At 43.2% G+C, this 9,139-nt stretch overlaps 1 long non-coding RNA gene across 1 annotated transcript; it reads left to right on the top strand.

The window, feature by feature from the left end:
• Positions 1-221: 221 nt before the first annotated feature.
• LOC147837843 (uncharacterized) lies at positions 222-4,535 on the top strand. Its single transcript, XR_015526536.1, has 2 exons — positions 222-364; positions 2,844-4,535. It is a non-coding gene; the product is annotated as an uncharacterized LOC147837843 (long non-coding RNA).
• Positions 4,536-9,139: the final 4,604 nt, after the last annotated feature.

Here is a 9,139-nt window from a genome sequence, read left to right as displayed (position 1 = left end):
TGAGGCCATGGTCTGGTTTCAGTCTTGCAGGTGTTAAAAATATGAGACCATGGTCTGGTTTCATTTCGCAGCTTCACCCACGCTGGAAAATTCCACTATGCTCAGATATGAAATAGGCTGATTCATGTTAAGACAAAATGCTGTATGACTTGCCCATATATGGAGCGCCTTTATGCTCTTAGCCCTTGTGTATAAATACCCCTGCCCATCCTGTGTGTGTTAGGCTTGCAGAATAAACCATTCTAACTACAGTTTGGTCTCTTCTCATGTCTCCGGGTCGACCTGCTGAACTTTGCTGAATCTGGTGCCTAATATAGGGGAAATCTTACAGATCTGGGGGCTCGTCCGGGATACATCTGATCAGGTAAGAGAATTTTTTATTCACACTGCCTGCTCCGGTGTATCTCAGGAAATCGTAAGATTTTAGTTACAATTGAGTTGAGAGGTCTGTGTTCTAGAGCACAGAGTATCCTGGCAAGTTTACTTTCCACAGTAAATTGCCCAGAAGGATTTGTGTCGTCGTACTCAATTAAATTTGGGTTCCACAAATCAGGAAAATTTATTAATTTGACACTTGCTAGCCTGTCAAGTTTACTTCAAACAGTAAATTGCACAGAAGGATTTGTGTTGTTGTACCCGATTAAATTTGGGTTCCACAAATCAGGGGATTTAATAAATTTTAGTAAATAAGTATTACGCACCAGCTTCAGCAATATGAGACAAGGATATCCAAAACCAGAACCCAGTGAGAGTCCAAAGCAATGGATGGATAGATGTGGGTGGGAATTTTACACTGAACCCTGGCTGTCCAATTTAGCTGGGTGGACAGAGGGACAATCTCAAATGGAGAGACTTTCCTAGGGAAGGAACATTTGACCCAGGTTTCCTTCAGTTAGCTTACAAATTGATATGGGGATCCAGAATGGAATGATCAGTATATGATGAATGGATATGACACATGGTATACAATGAGCTCTATATGGAGAGATAAAAAGGGCATTTTTACACCTAAAACCGTTTTGAAATCTGTCCCCAAACCCAAAAGCAGAAGCAATACTGCCCGCGAGGCAGATAAGAGGGGCTCTCTTGCAGCTGCTAAAACCACCATGACGTCACCACCCCCTTATACGGGGCCTCCGCAATCTATTTCATGCTCTGTAAGTGCTTCTCCTACAGTGCCTTCTATTTACCCGTCACTGACAGAAATGATTAAAACTAAGGCAGACTCCCCTGACGGCGCTGAGGGCGCTGCCTCAGCCTCTAATGTGGCTGCGGTGTGGGTTGCTAAACCACGAGGGATAGAGATAATTCCGCCCTCACCCTCTGTTCTTAAAGATCTTATATCTCTTCTGCCCGAAGTGGACAAACCACTGCAATTTGTAGACATGCTGTTGCGCAGCTCGCGTCACTGCCAACTAATTGGGGCAGATTATCGATTTATCCTTTAAACCAAAATGGGTTCGTCCTATGACAATGAAGAAATAACAACAAAAATACCTGCTCTTGATCGCAAGCTTGATATAGTACAAACAGAAACTGTTAAGGAAGAAACAGATGATAAAAAGACACGTACTCGTATAAAAACACGCCTCGTGTGGAAAGATGATCAGGAGGAGCTCCTGACAAATCTAAAACAGCAGCTTACTAAATACTTAGTACCATAATTACTGGTCTGAATGTGACGCCACGACTGATCTTAATGGAATAATGCTAGATGGCAAGGGCCGTTTATGCCTGCCATCATCCTGTGCACCTTTTCTCGTCCGCGAGTTTCACGGTGTTACACACCGCGGCCGAAGAGGGGTAATAGACACAATGAGTTAATAGACACAATGAGTTAATAGACACAATGAGTTCCTTTTTATGCATCAATAATTTACAGCACCATATCAATAACACGCTAGATAGATGTTTGATATGTGCTCAAAATAATATCACTAAACCTCAAGCTAAACATCAACAATTGCCCCTCCCTGAAACACCTTTTCAGGAATGGCAGGTAGATTTTACACATCTGCCAAAGAGGGGTCCTAATAAATATTTACTGGTTTTTGTGGACAAATTTTCAAAATGGGTTGAAGCCTTCCCATGCAGTAAGGAAGATGCTAATACAGTTGTCAGATGTTTGACAAGAGAAATCATTCCAAGATATGGTATACCATGTGCCATAGACTCAGATAAGGGAACCTCATTTACTGCGAAAGTAATACAAAATCTAGCTAAAAAACTCCAAATTAATTGGCAGCTACATATTCCCTACCATCCACAATCATCTGGTATAGTAGAACGAACTAATAGGACTATCAAGGACAAATTAAGAAAGGCTATGTAACATGCAGGGCATTCAAATTGGCTCGCCTTGCTACCTCTCGTTTTAGCAGACATGAGGATGTTTCCTCACAAAAGTCTTCACGGTCTCTCTCCTTATGAGACTGTGATGGGACGACCCTTTCCCTCACCATGGAGGCAAAGGGGTACCACACTGGGTGACGGTTCTTTGGATATTCATATGAGTGAATGTGCACAACAGCTACTAACAACATTGCATGCATACTGGACTAACATACATTCTGGTTCAGCCCCGATGCCGGTAGACCCAACACACCCTTTAAGGCCGGTGACAGAGTAATGATTAGACAGTTCAATAAAATGAGCACAGAACTGGGGGACCCCAAATATGGCCCCCCGACGGATGTCGTGGCTGTAACCAGAACCGCCGTTTTAACCTCCTCTTCTCCACAGTGGATCCATGCAACCAGGATAAAACGAGCACCTATTGAATAATAAAAATGTATAAGTTTTGTACTATGATAATCTGTCTGCAGACTCTCTTTGTTTTACAGATACTTTGGGGGCCCCCACATCAGCTAGCACCTCCACGCAGCATAACTACTAGAAGGATAAGCATGAAGTGGCTATGGACAATTGGACTGTTTCTCTTTCTTGTTGCTCAAGCTAATGCAGCCAGGCTGAAACGCTGGACACATGATCATGAATTTGGATGGGCAGAGGATGGGGCTGACAATCCAATTGGAACTAATATGTGGTATCAATATGTGAAAGTTTTAGCTAGGTCATATAATGTATCTGGTTGTTATGTATGTTCTGTTATGCCTCATTCAGCCAAGCAAACCCCTCTTTATGCTAAACCCATGAATAAAACAGCTGCTAAGTGTTTTGCCAGTTTTGCAGGATCAGGGTACCAGAATCCATATATAATTGTCGATAACTACGATCCATACCGGATTGGCATTAGAAATGGTACATGTGATGCTCTATTTTGGGTAAAATTTGGCCACGCTAAACCCTCACCTATTAGCCACAAGGTTTTTTATTAACCACTCTATTACACACCCTGTGTGTTATAACCAGACCATGGGCTCTCATTTCATGGGAAGCACTGTTAACTGTCAACAAATTGCCTCCTCGGGAGAGGGGGCCCCAGTCGACATCTCAGGACCTTCAAACGGCACTTATGTGGTCCAGGGTGGGTGGTGATTGTGTGGTAAAAACGCCTACATGTCATTACCGGCCAACTGGACGGGGCAGTGTGCCCCTGTGCATGTGACTGATCACACCTTTATTGTGACAGCCCAGGTCCTGTCAGCGCAGCAAAGAGTTAAACGCAGTGTCCCTGAAATGAAGCCCCATGACTCTGTATGGGGTACTGATGTGCCCGAGGATTTTAAATTATGGACCACTGGTAACAAAGTGGTATTGGCTCTATTTCCGCAAATAGGTGTGGGAAAAGCTCTACTAAGAATTGAGACCCTGGACTATCGCATGGGCCTATTCCTGAATGCCTCAAAAATAATTAATGAGGCCCAGAATAAGGAGCTGGGTAATCTACGTACCATGGTTTTGAAAAATAGAATGGCTCTAGATCTCTTAACAGCATCCCAGGGGGAGGTATGTAAATGAGTACTGCTATGTCCACTCTCCAAGGGTTAAAGACTACTATGACTTCAGATTATGTTCCCGACACAACTTGGGGTTGGATGATGGGTCTGTTCGGCTGGGTGACTCCTTTCCTTACTATGATAATTCCTGTATGTATTATTTTCCTTCTTATTTGTTGCTGTGGCCCCTTTCTTTTACAATGTTTGATGAATCGTGTTTATGCTACCATGGATAGTATGGTGGGCCAAAACTATAAACTAATGCGTTAGGCCTTCGGCCTAAAAGAGGGGACTGAGAGAACATTTTGTCCTCTTTTTAGTGTGCTTGCAGCTACGTGCAGAAGTGCTTGTGGTTTTGTGTATATGTGTGTATATGTCAGAAATATGAGGCCATGGTCTGGTTTCAGTCTTGCAGGTGTTAAAAATATGAGACCATGGTCTGGTTTCATTTCGCAGCTTCACCCACGCTGGAAAATTCCACTATGCTCAGATATGAAATAGGCTGATTCATGTTAAGACAAAATGCTGTATGACTTGCCCATATATGGAGCGCCTTTATGCTCTTAGCCCTTGTGTATAAATACCCCTGCCCATCCTGTGTGTGTTAGGCTTGCAGAATAAACCATTCTAACTACAGTTTGGTCTCTTCTCATGTCTCCGGGTCGACCTGCTGAACTTTGCTGAATCTGGTGCCTAATATAGGGGAAATCTTACAGTTTTATATCTGTAAAATGTTGCAATACTCTTAACAGTCTCAGTGGCGCACCTCGTAAGATGCATGTGATCATGTATTGACACGTTCGAGCATGAACTCGGCTCGAATCCAGCGTCTGATGAGCTCATTCTTTTTTTCCCGCCACATATCAGATTATCACTATTTATCACGAGAAAGACAAGTAGGAATCATCAATAAGTTTGTGCATCATATTTTATTTGCACATTTATTGAATGGAAATGTTTCTGATTCACGCATGCAAATTCATCTTCAGATAGTGTCTTTATAGCAATGTGCGTGCAGTATATAGCTCAGATTACTATGGGAAAACAGGCGACTGCTGCAAATTGTGCTTTAATGTTTAGCTGGTCAACTGTATGGTATGGGAACCTTATATACCTGCTAGATGAACCCGTCTCATACAGCTGCCATTGCAAGGCTCAGACACTTTGTAGAGAGGAATTTAACACAACTGCCTCTAGGAGTCGCCAATGGAAATAAAACAGACATGCACAAAAAATGTGCGTACGCCAGCCAGAAAGCTGCCGTGAAGCTGCGCACATTCCCATGTTCAGTTCATTGTTAGTAAATCCAAACGTGAGCGATTCTGAGCTTGAAACCTGGCGTACGCAAAGTTTTTGTGCGTACACAGCGTTGATACATGAGGCCCCAGGACATTAAACCAAAACCTGTTGCTACTGGTAAATGACTTACCACTTGAACCTCCAGCAACAACACTTGGATCCTCGAGACCTAATAGGAAGAAAAAGACAGCAAGACATACAATCATCAATGATATGGATGACAGAGACAGTGACTTTTGTGGAAAGTTGCGTTGGATCTCGACAAACATCTTCTAAGTTTTAAAAAAGAGGCTGAGGTCTTCGTAGTTCTCAAGTTGAAGCAGTTTATTGTTACAGCAGAGTTGGTCGATCGATCTCTCTCCTAAAAATGTTCCAAAACCCACAGTTTATATACAGGTTTTTCCCATAGTCATCATGAAACAGTGGTGTAGCATGAGCATCGCGTTATTTCCAGGCTCTAATAGGATTCTAGCCTTTTTATTGATGGCTGTATGTTTTTCTGTTTTTTGCATATCTTAAAGGTCATATTTCAACACTTTTTAAATGATTCTCCCTATGCATGCCATTGCAGTGTAGGTTGAGGAAAATTGATTTTGTCTTGGTCAGTACATCAATACGTGTTGCATATGCTGTCTTACTTCACCGCTGTTTACTTCTGTGTGTTTTGCTCTGCATCACTTGAATGTATTTCTATATGTTTTAACAGTGTATTTTAATAGTGGCAGATTATACAGTGATTATATAGTGATTACATAATAAAAGTTCCTTTATAATTCTCCTAAATTAATCCCGCCTCAGGGACTTAATAAAAAAGTCCCTTTTGTAAATCCCTCACTGAAGTGCAACTTAAGAATCCAACACATCCAAAAAGTTGCCCATCTACATCCTTATCAATTGTCAGCATCCTTGCGCCGCACTTCAGAGGAGAAACGGGACCAAACATCTCCCACCACTTTTGACTTTAGAGAGAGTTAAAGATCCTGCTCTCCCTAACTGAATACTTTCTTTGGGGTGTTCAACACACAATAATCATTAGTCAGGTTAAAAACATATGCTTGTCAGCTTTGTAGTTGTGGGTATACAGCATATATACTTTTATTATTCATCATTTAATATAAATCATATAGTTGTAGAATATTCTCGGCGCTTGTAAAAGAGCTATATCTGGTGTTTTATCCCACGTCGCCAGAGGTACTTCTGAATTCTGTCTGGTGTTGGAGCAGACAGTGGGTTTTTAAACCGCCAGTAGAGTCTGCTCTTCTGCTTCTCTTGCCATTGGATACCAAGGTGTCCCTTGACCCGTAATCATCTTCCCTCTTTCCCCGTGTACATCTGATATGAGCTCTGGCGGCTTCGATGAACTCCTAAATACATACAGAAATGTATATTAGTAAATAGGGCTTAAATAATCACACAATTTTTCAGTTTAGTCCACTCTATTAGCTTTTTCCTGTATTATGGGTGATGCCTTGCTTAAAACTCTCATCCTTTAAAAAATTAGTAAAAAGTTAAAAGTTGAAAGAAATTAAAGAAAAAAATAAATTTAAAGTAGTAATTGTTTTTTTTTACTCATCCAACTGGTCCAAATCTGGCCCAAAGACTTCATAGACATGGTCTATGCAGTCATGCACAATTCTATTCACTTGCACATTGGGCATCTGCTTGGCAGCAGCTTTAACCAGCATCGATCTGAGAAAAGGCACAACACAACAAAAGAGAAGGTAAAAAACAAGCAGAGCAATTTCTATGAATATTCCAATCTTGAGCAACCATTGTCTCCATGATCCAAATACAGAACCAAACCAGTCACTGAAGTTCTTATCCGCTCCAGCATTCTCTTTTACTTTTCTCAGGTTTTTCAATTTCCGCATAGCTTCCGTGAAAGATCCACCTGGGGCAGTATTATTTGGGATATAGGTGCAGCAAATGGTGCACTGTTTTGCCAAGCAATTTTACTTGTTAGAGCCAATTGTTCTCCTAATGCTGTAAGGGCATCATTTGTGTAATTTATGAATTTTTGTTGGTTGTAATAAATGTAGTTAGCCCATTCTTAAAATTTTCATTGCAATTATACACATTACTATAACCTCAAATCCTGCTTTTACTATATCTCTAACTTTAAACTCATCTGGTATTCCACTAGGTTGGCCAATTGTATCTATGTGAACTTCTAAGTCAGGTCTATATTGTCTCTTAACTTGATGCTTATAATTCTGCTGCTTTCAATTCTGTGGTCTTTGTATGTCTGTCAGGACACTGGCTTGATCTTTCTCTTCTACCTCTTCCTGCTTTTCATTCTTGCAGCGTGCACTCGGCTGATCATTATTACGAATCAGTGCGCACACGGCTTGCTGCACCTGTTACTGGTCTCCGTTAATTTCCTTGCTATTTAAGCTCTCCTTTTCCCACTTTCTGGTCGCTAGTGTGTCCTGTCATTATTCAGGCTATCTCGCTGCGTTATCTTGATTCCTGTCATTGTCATGCATCACTTCATGTTCTGATTCTGTTTTTCTCTTCTGCCCAGTTTTTGCTCGGTTGCCTGTGTTTTTTCTGTTTCATTTTGGATTCTCCCCGGCCAGCCACCTACCTTCGACTTCGCCTGTCCGACGCTGAACTTGACTTTCCTCCGTTATCCCATCTGCCTCCCGATCGATGCTCGCCTGCCTGACCTCTCTCACGCCCACTGATTTGGACACTGTTGCCGAGTTGCCTTTCGCTCCCGCCGAGCGATTTCATTTTCATTTGAGTCACGAGCCTTGGCTCGTCATTTGTTTTGAGAAGTTAATAAAATCCTTTTGTGTTAACAGCATTTGCGTTTGGATCCGTCTCTCCGGGTGTGACATTACACACTAGCCATCATGGATCCAGCAGATGTCACGATGCGCTCTGCAGTGGAGCTTCAAGGAGCTATGTTGGGCCGTCATGAGGAGGAGTTATTCAACGCCCGACAGTCAGTGGAGACTTTAAATGCCCAGGTAGCAGAGCTTACGGAGCAACTTCACCATCTCAGTCACGCGGCGCTCGAAGCTGATCGACCAGCGTCCGCAATGGCCCCGCCCATTGCGGAGCCACGAATCAATAATCCGCCTGTCTATGCCGGTGAGTCCACCCAGTGTCGTTCTTTCATTATCCAGTGTGAGGTGGTATTTTCACTTCAGCCCAGAACATACTCTTCTGACTGTGCAAAGGTGGCATTTGTCATCTCCCTTCTGACTGGTCGGGCACGTGACTGGGGTGTGGCAGTATGGGAATCCCAAGCCTGGTGCTGTTCAGATTTCTCAGCATTTAAGGAAGAGATGATTAAGGTTTTTGATCGATCTGTTTTTGGCAAGGAGGCTTCTCGGCTGCTGGCATCCCTTAAACAAGGAAAGTGTTCTGTGGCAGATTACGCTGTTGAATTTAGGACTCTGGCTGCCACGTGTAATTGGAATACTGAAGCCCTTACTGCCCGTTTTCTGGAGGGCCTCATGGAGGAGGTGAAGGATGAGATTTACGCTCGTGAACCGCCGGACTGCTTGGATGAACTAATCAGCTTGGCCATTCGACTGGACGCCAGGATGGAGCTACGGCGTCGTGTGCGGGGCCTGTTAGTCCAGCCTAGGTCTGAAACCCCGGTTCCCATTTCTCTTCCTACGGCCATGGACATGGTAGATGACGCTGAGCCCATGGTTTTGGGTCGCTACCGCCTGACCGCCAAGGAGAGACAGCGACGCCTGGGGGCAGGCCTCTGCCTTTACTGTGGTGGGCAGGGCCATCAAGCAGCTTCCTGTCCATTAAAAGCCATCGCTCGTCGGTAGCCGGGGGAGTCCTGGCGAGCGGTACCTCCACCTCCCCAGCTCAGGGTTCACGTACTCAATTGTTTGTGTCTGTCATTGTTAACAATGTCTCTTTTAAAGGTACGGCTTTGATCGACTCGGGGGCAGAGGGGAATTTTATTGATG

This window comes from Danio rerio, chromosome 25 (genome assembly GCF_052040795.2).
Source record: "Danio rerio strain M-AB ecotype USA chromosome 25, GRCz13ab, whole genome shotgun sequence".
NCBI classification, from domain to species: domain Eukaryota; kingdom Metazoa; phylum Chordata; class Actinopteri; order Cypriniformes; family Danionidae; genus Danio; species Danio rerio.
The sequence above is the reverse complement of the archived record's forward strand: the minus strand, read 5'-3'. Positions and strand labels throughout refer to the sequence as shown.